Here is a 17896-nt window from a genome sequence, read left to right as displayed (position 1 = left end):
CTTGTCAGCATGATAGATAGCCCAACCGCCATCCCACCCCTACTGAAGGTGGTGTCTGTACTCCACTTCCTGGCCACAGGCACCTACCAGCACACAGTCGGACAGTTGCATGGCATTTCTCAGCCACTGTTCTCACGGACACTATTGCAAGTGCTCGATGCCCTCCTGCAGCACGCAGACGACTACATCTCTCTACCACGCTCGGAGCAGGAAATTACCAACACAAAAGTGGGATTCCATGCACTTGCCGGCATACCGGGTTGCATTGGTGCCATCGACTGCACCCATGTGGAATTGGTCGTCCCACATGCCATGGAGGCCCAGTACCGCAACCGAAAACAATTTCATTCCCTCAATGTACAAATGGTGTGTGACTCCAACAGGATCATTACACATTGTTGTGCCCGATTTCCTGGATCAACCCATGATTCTATGGTCTTGAGGAACTCTACAATACCACGCTACATGGAGCGACACGCAGGGAACAGATCCTGGCTACTCGGTGAGTCTCATTACATGCATGAAAATGTGGGGTATGTGATTCGGCAATGACCTGGCAGGAAGGGGGGGGGGTGTGCGTACGTAGCAATGGCATTCCACATCATACGTTTCTCGTCCACATACAGGTGATGCTGGGTATCCACTGAAGAGATGGCTCCTCACACCAGTCCGGAACCCACAGGACCAGCATGAGGAGGACTACAACCATGCCCACTCACGTACCCGTGTAGTCATTGAACAGGCATTCGGCCTACTGAAGGGTCGTTTACGCTGCCTCAGCAGGTCTGGCGGGGCACTCCTGTACCGCCATGAGAAGGTTGCAAAGATGGTGATGGCATGTGTCATGCTCCACAACATGTGCGTACGTAGAAATGTGCCCATGCCCCCTGACGCAGAACTGCAAGCACCTGAGGATGGTCATGATGAGGGTGGGGATGTGGCAGCACCTCAAGGAGTCCGCGAGGCACAGGAGGGCCGTGACATTCGTCAGCATCTCATTGATGCATGCTTCTAGCACTCACGCCTGGTGGCTGATACATGGACACGGTACTCGTGGCACTGTGTGTGTCTGGTACATGCACAACATGGACTGTACGCCTATGATGGCCTAGTACACAAAGATCATTGTCCACACATCTCATTGGTTGATCGTGCATTGTTTATGGCATATGTGATATCATGTTGAACACCCTATCGACCCGCCACCCAAGTGAGCCCAACACACCCCCTCCACCCTCCTACCTCCCCCCCGAACACCAGTGTCCAAAGATGCTCATTGTCAGTGGGCAGTCGCTATTGCAAGCCCCCTCTGCGGGTATCAGGGGCACCCCTGCCTGTGGAGCGCAGGTTCCTCCCAGATCTACTTTGGGGGCTGCCCTGGACGGAACTTGCAACGGATGATGTCTCTGCCTGCTCACGTCCATGCATGTCCCTAAGGGTTTGTGAGAGCTCAGTGAGCACACGGTGCACTGCGGCAAGTTCGGCACATACGTCTTTGGACGTCGCATGCAGTTCCCCCCTCAGGCTCTCGGTGCTACTCTCCATTTGTGCCCTTAGTGTCTCTGTACTTCTCTCCATTTCTGCCCTAAGTGTCTCAGTTGATGTTTCTATGTCTGCCTTAGTGCCCCCACATTCATCGGCATGGTCCTTGAGGAGCGTGGCCAGTTGCTGCTGTTGCACGATTAACTGGTCGAGGGACTGTTGCCTCTGCTGGGCCATGGCCATTTGCGGGGGTGTCACAGAGGGGCTGTTCGCCTCATGTTGCCCTGCCACAGGGCTTGTGGGGGATGGCCAGTCGTCGTCTTGTGGGTGCCCCTGCGTGGAATCCTCATGTTGTACGGGATGGGACAGACAGGGGGATTGGGACAGGTCATGGATGGATCTGACTTCGACATCCCCGTCTTCTGTGTCGGAGCATGCTGCCATCAATGGGGTGTCACCTATGGTGCTGCTGCCACCAGAGGCAGTGCCTTCTGTGGCATCCGTTGGGGGGACCTGTGGTGGTGGTGTTGTGGGCATGCTGGCTGCTGGGGTGCCTGTTGATGTTCCCTCCTCTGTGCTGCCACCTGATTTGTGCTGCTGCCGTGTCTTGATGCGTGCAGCTGAGGTGGAGGGTCTTTGGCCGTTGGTCTTGGCCCTCTTTGCAGGTGTGCTGGTAGGGGTGTCCTGATGCTCGTCGTTTGGATCGGACCCTGTGGTGGAGTAAAGGAGGGCGAGGGTTGTTAATGGGTCTGTGGGTATTGGAATGGCATTGTATCACATGCATTGGGGTGGTACCTGAGGGTGATTTGGGTCGGGGCCCTGGAGGTGGTTTCATTTGTGTGTGGAGTGAGGGTGCAGTTGTTTGGCAGCCTGCAGTTAGGGTGTGCCTGCTGCACGTGTAGTGGGTGTTTTTGGGGTTTTTAATTATTTATGTATTTATTGTGAGTTTTAAAGTGCGCTATCAGGCCGATGTGTGTGGACGTTCTCCTGGACATGTGTTTCTGTTGCACTATGTGGACACATGGTACTTCACATGATTGGACATTGTGGATTAAGCATTGTTTTATTTGGCCCACCTATCTGAATCTTCGGATGTCTGCACTCCTTTCTCCATCCCTCCGACTCCCTCTATGCTCTCCATTCCGATGGTGGAGGCACAGATTTCTTCCCAGGGGGTCAACTTGATGGGTGATTCAGGACCTCCCCCGGTGGCTGTGGCAATGTTGCGGTTGGCAGAGAGTATGCTGCGGACGCGTATCCGCAGGTCGTCCCATCGCTTTCTGCATTGCTGTGGGGTGCGGGGTGCGGTCCCCACCGCACTTACCCGCTGTGCCACCAGAGCCCATATGGCCTTCTTGTTCGCAAGTGCCGTCCTGGTCATTTGCGTGGAGAAGACGACGGCAGCATTCTCCTGGAGGGTCTCTGTTAGCACGGTGAGTTCCTCACGGGAGAAGTGGACCTGCCGCTTGCGGTCGCACGCTTTCTTCGCTACTTTTCCCATTTTTCTTGGTTTCGCTAGGGTGGATGACGGGTTGGGGTGTGTCTCAGGGTAGTGTTTTTAGTGGTTGTGTGGATTTTGTGGTTTTATAGGTGTACGGCGGGATGTTTCCCGTTCCGGGCCCATGTTTTTACTTCCGTTTCCGTATATTTACGGTCACCGTACTTTCCGGTTGGCGCTCACTGCGCTGTCCGCTGAGATGGGTGGCGGTATTGCACCTAGGGCGCCGTACGGCGGCGGTGTGGGCCGTTTTGGGGTCATTTCCGCCATCGCGGACTTTGCACTTCCGCCATGTTGTGGTGCTCGTGCCCGATGGGTCGGAATGGGCCGCACTTTGCTCCTTCGTGCAATGGCGGAAACGCTATTTACGCTGTGGCGGTCCGGTCAGTCACTTTCCGCCAGGGTCGTAATGAGGGCCTACGTAATTACTCGGATAGCACCTCCTCTATATCAGTGATTCAGCCACTTCCTTCTGCATGAGTTGTGCACAAAAAAACTTACTAAGAAGTGATCCCTTGTGTCGTGTATTACTGTGACAGACCTGCCAACAGCCCTCTGCCCTTGCAATATATCCGTCAACCTGTGACAATAAAATTAACATTCACGTTATCATGAGAAAATCAGATGTTATAACATTTGCCATCCTCCGCCGGGGACTCCTCCTAATTCTTACCTTGCAACATTGTGTATAGGCGCATTATAAATACCCAATGATAAGCAAATAAATAACTGTCTGGTTCCTGTCTTTTATTTGCTAGCAAACTACACCATTACACTCCTCTAAGGGACAGTCTTTGTAATGGAACCCATCCCCATTTCCGTGTTCCACCATTCCCATTGCCAGTAGCCCTGGCACCTAAGGACCCAAATGCATATTTGTGCATATTTGTACAAACCAATGTCCCTCACTATGGCCAAGCGCGGATGTGCCTTTCTTGAAATACACCCACACACAAACTCTACCATACATAACATTGTAGTGTAGAAATTCCCTATTTGTTGCTAAATTTCCCTGGCCAAAATTACCTTGGTGGGCTTGAATCATTGTTAATCTTACAGCGCCATTTCGAATGCAATTGAATTAGACAAAAAGAGGCACAAACATTTAAATCACAATAAATTCAGATAAAGAGTAGAGGATTCGTCCACCCCAAAATAAAATCTGCTTTATGCGCAGTATAAAGACTGGAGGGGGGTTATCTGCACTCCTGCCCTCTATATGGCAGAGTAGAAGCACAGACACCCCAGCCAAGGTTCTCTATAGGGTAGCAATGGATGAGCAACCAAGGCTTAAACTCTCAGGAGGTGATGCAGGCTGGTTCCTAAGTACAGTGTAGTCCCCAACCCCCCCACAAAGGAATGTCCACACACTATGTGATGTGCTAACACAGTCCTTTAGATAAATATGGTTCAAGATATATACACAATAAATAACACACTTTGTACTCTGGCAATTCTAATATGGCAAATATATACAATGTCTATGTGTTACCACTCTTAACTATTTACTCTTTTAAAATACATCAGCTGCTGACAGTTTCTAATGGCATACAAATCAAATAGTAATGTGTATCAGCATAGGACATAGGAAGGAAGACAAGTTGGGTTAAACAATGGCAGAATGATATCTCCCTCTACTAAGGTACAATTCTGAGTGAGGATCCCCCCACCTGGACAACCTGTATTAAAGTGTATTAACAAGCCCAGTCCATTTATGTTTAAATAGTCTTGTTTCCTGGTAATAAAATTCCAATATCCCAATGTACCTGAGTTTAGCAAAGTTTCATCGATGGCTCATCAACGGGTTCCTCGTGAGTGGACTCCCTTTAAAGCAGGAGTCACGGTCGGCGAGATTCCGCGAAGAAAAGATGAACACCATTGTCGGGACAGCAGCTTCGAATTGCGCAGTGCCGGTCAACTATCATTCGTGGACGCCCTGCGTAGACGAGGCGTGCGGTGCACCTCGATGACAGAGTTCGGTGCTACAAATAGGACTCTGTGGCGAGCGTAGGCCCGGCAGCGGCCGTCGGGTCTCAGCATTGGCATCGACGATCGAGACTCGACCACGGCTGGATCTTCACTCATCGGTGTCTTTGTGGACTTCAGGTGATGGGAATCCCACCAGTGGATTCTCCTCAGTCATCGGCGACCTCGACTTTCTCTGGCAGGACAAAGCCATCGACGGTGATGCCAAGCGATCCCTTGGTTTAAATGTTCTTAGGCAATGGTGGAGCATTGCGGTTCCGGTAGTCAAGCAGCACGGCATCAAGCTGTCCCTGCTTCTGGCAGGAACATGACTCGACGGGCTTCCAGCGGTCACGAAAATCCTCTGAACCCCAGTCGACGGTGATGGATGTCGACAGCTTCGATGTCCTGGTGCTTTACTCCAGTGTTTCGCGGCGGACCCCGTCTCCGGTTGACTCCCTTTTGGGACTGACTTCTAGGGTGCCTTGATGAAGATGAGCTTCTGCACGATGTTCCCTCATAGCTCTTAAACAGGTCCTCTCTTGGATCAGTCCTTGACAGACAGACACATCAGCTTTCGGATTTCGTCAGCGGAGAGCAGCAACAAACCTTCTTCTTACAGATGGGCTTCAAGGATAAGCAGATTCAAGTTTCAACTTCAGCTTCTCAACAATTCTGGTAAGTGAGAGGTCCCCAGATAAACAGTTCTGTCCCTCATTCACACTGCTGAGCCAAGCTTAGTCAGGCAATCAGTAGTCAGAAGGGCATTCATGCAGGCAGGCAGCCAACCAGGCTCACAGTACATTCAGGCCATTCACTTCCACCCAGACACCCATAACATGTCATTTTGGTCAGGGCTGTCTCATTCTTTGTGACACACACACACTGATACCAGACACCCATAACATGGAATGCATATTGGTCACACACTCCATTCACCCAGGTACCACCCCAAGGGTGTACCCACAACATACAGTCACTGCGAAGGCTCCAACCGGTCTGGCCTGGACTTTCCCACAATACCATATATGGTTCTTCCACCCAACAGCCAGTCAGGGGAAGGGACAGAGTTAGGGCTTCCCGGGACTTTGGGAAAACTAGGTAACAGGTAATAGAAACCAAGAGGCCACAGGGGCCATCTAGTCTCCTATCAGAAATCCAGTAATTCCTATGTCAGGTCCTGGGTATTCCAAAATGGAGGATACTCAAAGCACCTGTCAAATTCATCATGGAGCTGCCACCAACACAGACCCTAATCTGTGGGCCACACACAGGTGCCCAAAAACATACACTAGGAGTAGAGGGTTGTACCCTCACCCATGGGTGCCATAAGGGTATCCGAAGGGTCTCTGTTCACCACAACCAAAAAGAGGAAGAGCTGCTCTGCCAGGAGTCCCACATGGACTATTGTGCAGAAAACAACACAGAACACACATGATAAGGGAGTACAGGACAAGGACATGGAAGACCTGTCCCTCAATGCATTTCCAGCATTACACGCAGTGCTTGGGCCACCCTTGCAGTTCTCCCTGCAATCTGTTGTGTAATGCGGGAACCAGCCCATGCAGGGCACGAAACAACTTGCCACCCAGCCAATGGACCGGAGGCACATAGCGACTTCTATTTGCCCAGCAATCTTTTAATGTTTAAACAGTGCAAATTCTATTTGCCCAGCAATGTTCTTGCCGATTTTAAGCATTCTCGGAACTTGCTTAACACTGTTTACCAGGTAATGCACTCGCCTGGGAGTTCTGCATCGAAATCTATTTTTGTACACCCAAATCGTACGCCTCTCAGGGAGGGGCACATTTTGACTAGAGCATGATCCTTTTATAAATGCAACAAAACCTTAGTATAAGTAGAACAATGCACTCTTCAATGCCTTAACAAGCGCATGCATGGCACAAAAGAACTTGCCCCCAGCCAACGAACCGGCGGCGCATCGTAACCTCGATTTGCTCTAATTATCCAACAATGGGCACATAAGCCGACATGAACATACCGTAGTGCACTGATCGAAAAAAAAAGGAACTTTTTTTTTAACTTACAAATAGTGTGAAAGCCATCATGTTCCCCACCACATAACACAGAATGTATTGCACATTTGGCAATGCACCGGCGATGTTGTGCCTGTTGCCTTTCATCCGTGCCCCAGGCCACCCCACACACTCACAAGCATTTGCTGTCGAGATATGCTGACATATCTGGCATGCTTGGGGTCCCGGCGGCAACTGCCATGTCCGGTCCTCGTTTATTTCAAAACCGCATGCACGAGCCAGAACACGGCTCGCGCTTGCGCACATCAGTAATGCACTACGTAACATCCCTCCTTTTCTTTAAACAAGAAAACAATAAACATAAACAATGCAACAACTCAACGTGAGTTAAATCCAACTGTCCTGAGACACCTTAGGCCTCGGGGTCCATAACATAGACTCGTAAAGGAGCGGGAGGCTGTCGCCCCTCTCTGCTCAGGTACCTACGACTGTCCCCTGGTGTCAGCAGTGGCACTTCTCATGGGGCGAGGCCCCCACCTCCATCTTGTACATCGGTCGGCTGGGTGGCTTCTGGGTCCGCGGGCTCGGCACCCTTGGGGTCTCCTCCGGCTGGTTGACTTCTATTTTCTTGAAATAGGATACATTTCTTGTCACCATCCCTCGCCCTTTGGCTGCAGTTACCATGGATCCTTTTACATGGGTCACCCCGAGGGGCTGCGGTTCGTAAGTGAGGGACATTTTCCGTTCCAGGCGTATATTTCTTACCAGCACAGTGTCCCCTACCGCAATGTCCTTTTCCTGAAGATTCCTTTGCTCGCTTTCCTTCTCGTTCTTGGCCTGTCTCTCTTGCCGGACGCGCTTGTCGTCAATTACCCCTGGTACTCTTCCTTCCACCTTCGGTATCAGCCCTCTATGGCAGTGGTTAAACAAGGCCTCTGCCGGTGCGACTCCTGTGGATTGGTGTGGTGTCATCCGATATTCTCTCAGGAACTCGAAGAGGTTCTGGCGTAGCTCCCCTCCCCCATTCATTGAAATCCTGAAGACTTTGTTGAGGGTCCTCATTAATCTTTCGGCTTCCCCGTTCGCTCTTGGCCAGAGCGGGGTCACCCCCCAATGTTTGATGCCTCTCTCTTCCAAGTATTTGGCAAATTGCTGTCTCTGAAATGGCGGGCCATTGTCCGAGCACAGTTCCAGTGGGAACCCATGGGTGGCAAAGATCTTCTCTAGTGCCATAATTGTGTGATCACAAGCAGTCGACTCTACCAACTCAATCTCTGGGTATCTGGACCATTGATCCACCACGGCCAGAAAGTACATACCCCTTCCCGTGCACCCAAAGTCAGCATGCACGGTTCCCCATGGTTGCTCACTTCTCTCCATGGACCGTATCGGGGGACCCCTTTCCGCTGGGCTGGCTGCTTGGCAGGGAACGCATGTGCATACAAACTCGTTCACACACCCCTCCAGGTCAGGGAACCATACCTTTGGTCTCAGGCATGCTTTCGTTTTTTCGCCGCCCTTTGGTGCCCTTTGTGCACTAGCTCCAACACCCTGGATACTAGGGATCGCAGAATGATAATCTGCCGACCCGTAATAAGAGTCCATCTTCCGCCACCGAGAGCTCCTTGCGTGCCTTCCACTCTGCCTGCAGTTCTTTCTGGGCACCAGCCTCACGTTTGGCGTTGTTGGCTAGCACGTCCTTCCACTCTCCGCTGCTCATGGCTGTTCGAATGACCTGAAACATCTCATCGCCCTCTGACGCTTCCACTATCTCCTGACGTGACAGTGCTACCGGCATGGCGGCCTCCACAATGCTGCGGACCATTTCGATGCATTCCACCACCTCTACGTTGTCTCGACCACGGCCTATCCCGGGGTGCTGGGATAAATAGTCAGCCAGATTGTGGGTGCCAGGCTGGTATTGCTCAGGGACAACATCCACCTTTCAATTCAGGGCGGAGGTTTTGAGGATGCCCCGGCCATGATGAGTATTAGAAGCTTGTGGTCTGTGATGACTACCACTGGCATGCCCAGGATGTACAGTCGGAAGTGTTTACACCCCCACAGTATAGCCAGCGCCTCCCTTTCAATTTGCCAGTATCTTCTCTCGGTATCAGAGAGAGCCTCGCTGGCGTATGCGATAGGGCGCATATGTCCTTGAGTATCCGCTTGCAGCAGTACAGCGCCCAATCCACCCGGACTGGCATCCACTACAATCTCTGATTCTCTTTCAGGGTTGAAGTAAGCCATGGTCTCTTGGCCTGACAGTGCTGTCTTGATGTCTGTAAATGCTTTCTGTTCTCTAACAGTCCATAACCATGCCACGTCGTTTTTTCGTCAGCGCCCTTAGTGGCTAGGATAGAGATGCCAAATCACGAATGAACCTGCCGCAATAGTTCACCATGCCCAGAAAGCTTCTAATTTCAGAAGGTGTCTCTGGGGGAGCTGCTTCACAAATGTCCCTCACCTTTTCTGGGTCTGGGGATATACCCCCTGCATGGAAAAGGAAACCGAAGAACTCGATGCGGTCTTTGAAGAACTCACACTTCCTCTTGTGCAGCGTGAGGCCCAGGCTTTTTAGTCTGTCCAGTGCCCATTCTAATCTTTTCATGTGGTCGGCCTCAGAGGAGGCAAAGACCAGGATATCATTGCTCATGTTGATTACCCCTTTCAGTCCTGCCAGGGCTCCACGAATAACATTTTGGAACACCTCGGCCGCTGACGAGACTCCGAAGCTCAATCTTCTGAACTGGTATAATCCTTCATGTGTGGTGAAAGTGGTAATGTAGCGGGACTCCGGGTGTAGCTCCAGCTGATGATATCCCGACCTTAGATCCAACTTGGAGAACACCTTGGCCCCTTGCAGCTCACCAATGATGTCGTCCAGAGTCGGCGTGAGGTGTCTTTCTCTTCTAATGGCAGCATTGGGCAAACGCATGTCAACACAAATGTGCACTGCTCCCGGCTGCTTAGACTTTGGCGCCACCACGATCGGAGACACCCATGGAGTTGGGCCTTCTACCCTTTCTATGATGTCCATATCCATCAACGACTGCAGTTTTTTCTCTACTTGTGCCCTACGGTGGAATGGTATTCTCCTGTGCTTCAGGGCTGTAGGCCTCACCGACCCATCGATATGTAGTCTGATCGGGTCTCCCTTCAGTTTACCCACTCCACGGGAAAGACCTTCATATTATTCCAGGAGGCAGTCCACATCAGTTTGGTACACCGACATAGTGAAATGGACGATGTCCAATGCATCAAATGCAGCACAGCTCAGTAGGGAGTGAGGGCTTAGATTGGTAACAAAGAACCTGGCCTTAATCATATTTTGTCCATGTGTGACGGGCGCCACAAAAAACACCTTGAATGGGCAGAAGTGTATTTCCCCCAAACGTGGAAATCCTTGCTTTGGAAGGTTCGAGTTCTGGAGGGCCTGGGAGGGCCTCATAGTAATCTGCCGCTAGGACACAAACAGAAGCCCCAGTGTCAATCAAAACCGGCGTTGGTGTGTCCCCGATGTTGACCACGCATGTGGATTGCCTCCTTCTCTTTGCTCCTGTGGCAATGTTGGAGATGAAAAAGACTTCCTCCCCATCCTCCTCTTCCTCCGCTATGTCCAATTCCTGCACACCCCGTTCAATTGCTGCCACATTTGTAAATTTCCTGGGGTTACCCCCATTTACTCCTGCTGGTCCCCTGATTGTGGCTACCGGAGCTGCAGCTCTACACACCCTCACATAATGTCCAGACGTGCTGCATCTGCCTCACACACTCGCCTTTGCCGGCAATTCCCCCACATGAGGCAGATCATACCCACAATATTGGCAGGATTGTGGGCTAACAGAGGTAGGAGTGTCCTCCGTTCTTTTCTGTCCCCATCGTGACTTCGCAGGCGCAAGCCGACCAACAGCAAAAGCCTCTTCACTCCTCCCCAGGTGCACCGCTGCATCCATCTTGGCTCCCCTGCTCTCAGCTAGCTTGTATGCGCACCCTGTGTCCAGAATCTGCGCTAGCGTGAGGCCGGGCTCTCGGAGGACCTGTCTCCTCAATGTTCCGGAGCTGCACCCTTGAATGAGTTGGTTCTGCACCATACCTTCCTCATTCTCCCACCTACAGGTTCTGGCCAAATGTCTCAGTCTCGCACAGAACTGATCTAGGGACTCGTCCCCCAGCTGCTTCTCTGCGCACATGACAAATCTATCGTAATCCACATTTGCCATGGGCAGGAAATGGTTTTGGAGGGCCAGCTTGATTGCTGCATAGATTGTCACCTGTAGGTTTAATGACTCGAAAATTCAGTGCACTTCCGTCCCAGTTGAGTATAATAATGTGGCCACTTTTGCATCGTCCTCTGTCTACCCTGTGGCTCTGAAGAACATTTCAAGCTTTTTCACCCACAGCAACCACTTGGGTCCAAGTTTGGAAGGGGGCCCGAAGTGTCAAACTCTGGCATGGGTGCCAAAGTGCCCTGTTGTCTGCGTGGTATTTGCGCAGGGGCAATAGCTGCACCATCCTGTTCACCCATTCCAGCAGACCGCACAAGCACCTCACATTCTTAAATAAGGCCGCAAGTCTGTAAAGTTCCAAATATGCCAGGGGTCCCCACTCACTTGTTTTGATAGCTCTAACAGTCACTTCACTATTCGTGCTGCTCCTTGGCAGGGTTGCCTTCCCAGTAGTTCTCCGACTCTCCAGTCACAGAATGGGTCACCCTTGACTTTGCCCACCTCTGTCTTGAGGTAGTATGCCTTGCGTCCAAGCAATCAGCTTGGCCCAGTTGATCCTTGTGGCCCTCTCCCCTTGACACGAAGAGTGATGACCTGATGGGTGGGTTGTGCGCATGGGTGTCTACAGAACCTTCAAGATGTCAGGAACACGGTCATCGGGAATTGGACAGCCGTGGAAGTTCCAAAAATTGTTTATTTATAGCACACGAACGGCACACGAGCACCCTTTCGGTCTGCAACCTTCGTGGCTGGAGGTATAAGATGGCCGCCAACTTGCCGCGTTTGATTTGGAGCTGGGGAGCATGTTGGAACGCTTCCTCCGACGAGCGAATGACTTCAGAAGAACTCGAACACCCAGCACTTCTTCGTCACCAGTGTTGACTTTCATCCATGCCCCAGGCCGCCTCACCCACTCACACGCATTTGCTGTAGAGATACACTGACACGTCTGGCATGCTTGGGGTCCCGGCGGCAACTGCCGTGTGCGGTCCTCGTTTATTTCAAAACCGCATGCGTGAGCCGGAATGAGGCTCGCGCATGCGCACATCAGTAATGCACTATGTAACAGTGCCCAAAAAAAAAAGATCCCCAAAAAACAGACATTGCTTGAACTGCGTCCAACAAGTGCCAGGGGGAGTCGGGCACTATTCTTCTATAATCACCACTGGTGTTCTTCACCAAATACAACACCTGCCGCATGAAAGAGCCCAAGTCCCAATAGCAAAGAAATAGAACTTTGGCATATGGTCGCGAATCCAGCACCCCTTTCATTTCCACAGACGTATATTTGCCACCACGTTGAAGCGGCCTTTGGCAGCGAGATAAACCGCTGTGTACATAATGCATGAATGACCTAGGGCTGCGGTGCCCGCCGGTGCCCGCCGGTGCCCAAATCAAACACAACAAACACAAAGGATCATGGTGCGAACCTATCGCCCCCTCTCATTTTCACAGATAAATGTACATCCCTTGCTTGACCCCCAAAACAAAGCACTCTTACTTTCCCCTTGCAACCACATTGCACAGAAATGTGTGTGGAAAAACAGCCATACAAACAATGCACGGGCTGTGCAAAATAAACAAAGCAGAACAGCCCGACCCCAAGCCAGATGGTGCGGCTACAAACAACACTGGGTCTGGCGACCTCAGTGCACCAACAGACCACAAACCTGCAATGTGGGGGTCGGAGCTCGGGCCCATAGGCGGTAGTGCAGTGCCAAATTATTGAAGCCTGAGGTCCCTTAACCTTGGAGGAGGGGCAGGTCGGCACAAAGCTTTCCGGTAAGGGCAACAGCGTCTAGTGCACGATACCCCTTCAGCTCTGCCTTACCCTAAAGAATGCAGCAGCTTCTCGATCCAGAACTCAAATCTTGCTCTGTCAAGTTTGGCCAGCGGGTTCTTCGTAGCACCAGCACTTCGTTCGGGGGCTGCAAAAAAGTGGAGTTGGCCCAGCAGCCCCCCGCCTTATGAGTGCTCCTCTGGGCCCAGAGCCGGTGACAGCCGGCACAAAGGAGTGCCCCTTCCGTCTCCCTTAGGAGAGGTGAGGCGTTAGTTACCAGGGGGGGATGAGGTGGCCAGCGGGGCCGCTGCTATGCAGGCTGTCCCTCTAGAGGCCACTCCAAGGGCTAGTCAACCTTTTGAAGGTTAAAATGCAAAATAAAAACAGTGAAGCAGAGTTCTTTGCACTAGGCATAGTGTGGAGGCACGCAACGCCTTTGAGCTAAACAGTCTTTCGCCCCCCGCAACCCCAGTGAATTGTGAGCTAAGGGGCGGGGCTTGCGCACATGGCTTTTTGTTAGTCAGAGAGGAGAGAGAAACCTTTCCTGAAACTGGCAGCTCCAAAGAGTTACTTTGTTTGTGCCCAATTTGCACAAACGCTGCAAAACTTTAAAGATGTTAGTTTCAAGAAACGCTTCCCTCACCTCTCGGCCCAACAAAATTAAAATGCACCCATCAGCCCTCTTCCGACAGATGCAAGCAAACATATAACAATGTTATGTGTTCTTTCACATCCAAGGGGAAGGGGCTGATGTGTACACTTGCTTTTTGTTAGGCAGAGAGGCGAGGGAAGCATTTTCTGAAACTTGCAGCATTAAAGGGTGTTGCCTGTTAGTTAATTATGTATGTATGCCTGCATGTGTGCAAGGAGAGTGAATGTAATGTATGTGTGAATGAGTGTGTGTGTGTGTGTGAATGGGTTTATGTTGTATGGGGGCTGCGTGTGCATGTAAATGAGCAAGTGTATGGTGAATGGGATGTTTAAATGAGTGAGTGGATGTGTAATTGTTTGTGTGTGCATGTGTGTGTGTGTGTGTGCAAGCTTAGTTGGAGTGCTGGGCCGCTACCTTTTGATACTTGGGCCCAAGCATTGGGGTAGAACAGAGAGGGTGTAGCCTCCAGGTTTGCCCCACCCCCTTTCTGAAGTGGCCCCTCCCATCATTAGTTAGCCGACCTGAAATGTAGGTTTCGTTGCACCCCTGAAAGTGTGAAAGAAAACCCAAATCAAAGTCACCAAGCATCCTGCTGAGTGAAGTCGGACAATATACAATGTTCACACTACTTTGGAACACATTTCCTTTAACCTTTGAACGCTAAGGAACTTTCTCACACCAATTGGTCTTTTGGAAGGTGAAATTTGCTCAGATGAACTCCCGCCTCACAACCACACACTTCATCCACAGGTGTACATATCAGTGACATAAACGAAAGACTACGGCACTGTGGGGAGAAACTTAGAAGCCGTGTGTTCATTGTAATGAACTAAAGTATTATTATTATTATTATTATTAAGATGTGCGAGTATGGACGACCCCTGGCAGTGGCTGAGGCAGGAGTGCCAAGCAGGCCCAGCTCCAGCAGGGGACCAGGCTCCCCAAGGCCATCCCTGGGTCCTCCCTAGAAAGGAGGCCATGCAAGTGTGTTAAACTCCACTGGGACCCAAGGGAGAGATAGTGTAAGGGAGCTGGATTTCACTCTAAACATGCAGCAGCAACCTCAGAGACATCATTCTGAGAGGCTGAACTGCAGGAGGCCCAGACCAGATTTGTTTGCTTGCCCTAGACAATGAGTTATGCCCCACAGCCATAAAAGCACAAATAATCAGAGAGATGGAGGGCCATTCACACCTCTAAGTGAGTTCAAGAATGCTGGCTACAACTATTATCTCAAACCTGAAAAATCACAATTTTGGTTTCTGTAATTTAAAGTATGTTTATTTTTTGTGGGAATGTAGCTGTTTTTCAAACCATACTTAATAAAATGGTTAACTATATCCAACAATAAATAGCAGGTGATGTTGCTTGAACACAGATTTTTGCAGATGGTGCATCAACTGACTTTGGGGTTCTTACAAATTAGATTCAAAGTATATATTCTGCTGTATTAACTTCTTGAGTATATAGTGAAAAGATAAGGTTGGTAGTAACAAAAATGTAATTCTGGAGGGGAGAGTGTAGTAAAATCAAAAAGTGATAGATGCAAGGCATTGAATTAAACATTACCACTACTGCTGCTCTGCGCAATATTCCATGCCATCATTCTGTAGTATGTCTCTGCCATTAAAGAAGGGGACAAGCCATTAGCAAATGACTCTTGGTGCTGCCACCAAGAGGTGCAATTCAATCTCAATTGCTAGGCCATGTCCCCTTTGCACTGGAACACAAGCAACCACATGCATTTTTAGGCCTTGTGGTCTAGCAGTTTGGGAAGGGCTTCCCACATTAGAGAAAGACAGGCACAATATTGATTTGCAAACAATGGTATGGAAGACTGGCCAGAGCAAAGCCTGTGGTCATAAGTGACTATATCAAAACAAAATGGGTGATGGCTGGAAGGATTAGAACTAATCTTAACCACTGGCTTTTCTCTGGGCAAACCCTCCCGACCATCGTTCTTCACCTGCCAAGCAATTATAAAATGGGAAATACCATATGCAAATCAGGCTTGGTCCCACCCCAAAAGGGGAAATCCAGCCTGAACTGCTTGGTCACATCCCTTCTGCACGAGACCATAAGCATCCCCAAACATATTTCAGCTTCCTTGGGCCTCATCAGTGAGTAGTAGCTTCGGTCTCTAGGCCCAGCAGACACAGCACCCACATCTGTGCATACCCATCACACGTGGGGTGACTATATTTAAACAAAAGGGGTGATGGCAGGGGGGGTTAGAATTAATATTAACCACTGTCATTGCTCTGGGAAAACCTCCCGTCCATTGTTCTTTGCCTGCAAATATATTACAAAAGGGGGAAGACCATATGCAAATCAGGCTTGGTCCCACCCCCAAGGGGGCAGTCCAGTCTATACTGCTTGGTCACATCCCTTTGCATATGGCCTTTCCCTTTTTGACATGGTTTGGCAGGCGAAGAACAATGGTCTGGAGGGTTTGTCCAGAGCAATGCCAGAGGTTAAGCTTCATTCTAAACCTTCCGGCCATCACCTCTTTTATTTTGCTTTATGTGTTTATAATTGATTCAGAGACTTTTGCCTATTAGGTGCAAACCACAACTCATGCAGTGGGACACAGATAGGATGGAGATAAATGTGAGGTGAAACACACATCGTATAGGTGTGTTTGGTCATTTACTCAACCAATGACTAGCCATGGCTTTGTTAATGCCTATGGCATTACCATCAACTATCTTTCCCCACCACCAAAACATAATATTTCTGGACTCTTTTAGCAAGCTCCATCACAAAGTAACACGAAATGTGTTGCTGTATATAGACTGACAGTGTTATATCTAAGCATTCCTTTTAGTGTTTAATTACTTAATTGCCACTCCTGGTGTGATACAAATCTCTTACTGTGTCTTCAGCCAGCTGATTTTTATAAGCAATATCTTTGGCAATACCTCTGTTCCTTGCACTGAAGTCGTGTCTTAAACAAGCAGTTGCAAAGCCAGCAGTTTTGCGTATAGATATTAGATAGACCTGTGCCAAGCAAATTCATCATATGACCAAGTACTCACACCATTTTCCAGCTGTTCCCATTTTATGGCCAGGTATTACCCGTATGGCTAATGTCTACCCATGCCTAAATAAAAGCCCAAGCTGTTGGCTTTGCCAATGCATGTTGGCTTTAGTTTTGAAAAACTGTGGCTTTGAAAAACCTTGCTCCACCAGGGCGACTCCTTACAATCCCGATAGTTATACGTGCAAGATTAAAAGTTTCAAAATCCGGTCAATGAAGTCGCAGGTCAACTGTATAAGGACGGTAAAAAGCCTAACCGTCCCATACGTTGAAGAAATTAATTAATGAAAATACAGGACTCTGCGCCAACAACTCAAGTTGAGTTAAATCTTAGATTATGCTTTATTGATCATCCATGACCATTGAGCCCATAATTGATAACATGTTTCGGCTCCACTGAGCCTTTTTCAAATCCGGGCTACCCATAATTGTAATATAGGACATACAATATATCATAGTCAAAAAACAATTTGTATGAACGACATCATAAAGTATAACATAATACCAGTTTTCAAATATCGTGACCACAAAATATGCATAATAACATGAAAGAAATTAGACAGAAAAACAAGGATGGGCAAAAGGGAAGGGTTCATGGGTGTAGAAAAATAGGCAAACATCATAATACATTGTTATGTTTGAGTAAACAGAAAAAGAGCACAAAAAACAGAAACAAAAGCACAAACAAAAAGAAAAAAGAACCCATTAGTAATCATTATTCTTCAATTCATTGAATAATATAACCAAATTCTGCAATGGTCCCTTGAGACAAACTGACAACTTGGTGGATGTCCTTACCCGAAATTTGATGTAACCAGTTCTTATGACTATTTGTCCATGTAGTAGTAACGGGGTACAATCCCCAATATCAATCTAAACAAAAAATGTAAGTAGCGAAGGTAAATAAAACTGATTGTCCAATTTAGAATATACATTAATTGTGTATATCAAGGTTGCCTGTGGCAACTAGGCAGTTTCATGAGAATAAATCCCGCCCTTCACCAAACGGGCAAAACAACTCTTCTTAATGGTCACAGGCCATTTCTGCCTTATTCAAAACAATTCATTATAAGTTCCGTAGTGAAGACAATTGTAATTAACCATCATTACGTGAAATGATGACGCATTTCCAATTATAGAACACGTATATCAAGTACGGAAAGCACAACATATAGCTTATTTTGTTGCTACTCGTCAAGTACCATTAAAGCTAAATCTCATTGAAAAGTAAACCATGAGATAAGCGGTCCTCT

The 17896-nt window shown here is 49.1% G+C and overlaps 1 long non-coding RNA gene across 1 annotated transcript; it reads right to left on the bottom strand.

Annotated features, from left to right (window-relative positions):
* Window positions 1-16950: 16950 nt before the first annotated feature.
* On the bottom strand, window positions 16951-17600 carry LOC138527952 (uncharacterized). Its single transcript, XR_011284104.1, has 2 exons — window positions 17442-17600; window positions 16951-17061 (listed from the first exon to the last, which is right to left on the bottom strand). It is a non-coding gene; the product is annotated as an uncharacterized lncRNA (long non-coding RNA).
* Window positions 17601-17896: the final 296 nt, after the last annotated feature.

This window comes from Ambystoma mexicanum, chromosome 1p (assembly GCF_040938575.1).
Source record: "Ambystoma mexicanum isolate Mex_15411 chromosome 1p, UKY_AmexF1_1, whole genome shotgun sequence".
Classification (NCBI taxonomy): domain Eukaryota; kingdom Metazoa; phylum Chordata; class Amphibia; order Caudata; family Ambystomatidae; genus Ambystoma; species Ambystoma mexicanum.
Note: the sequence above shows the minus strand (reverse complement) of the source record. Positions and strands in the feature narration are given on the sequence as shown.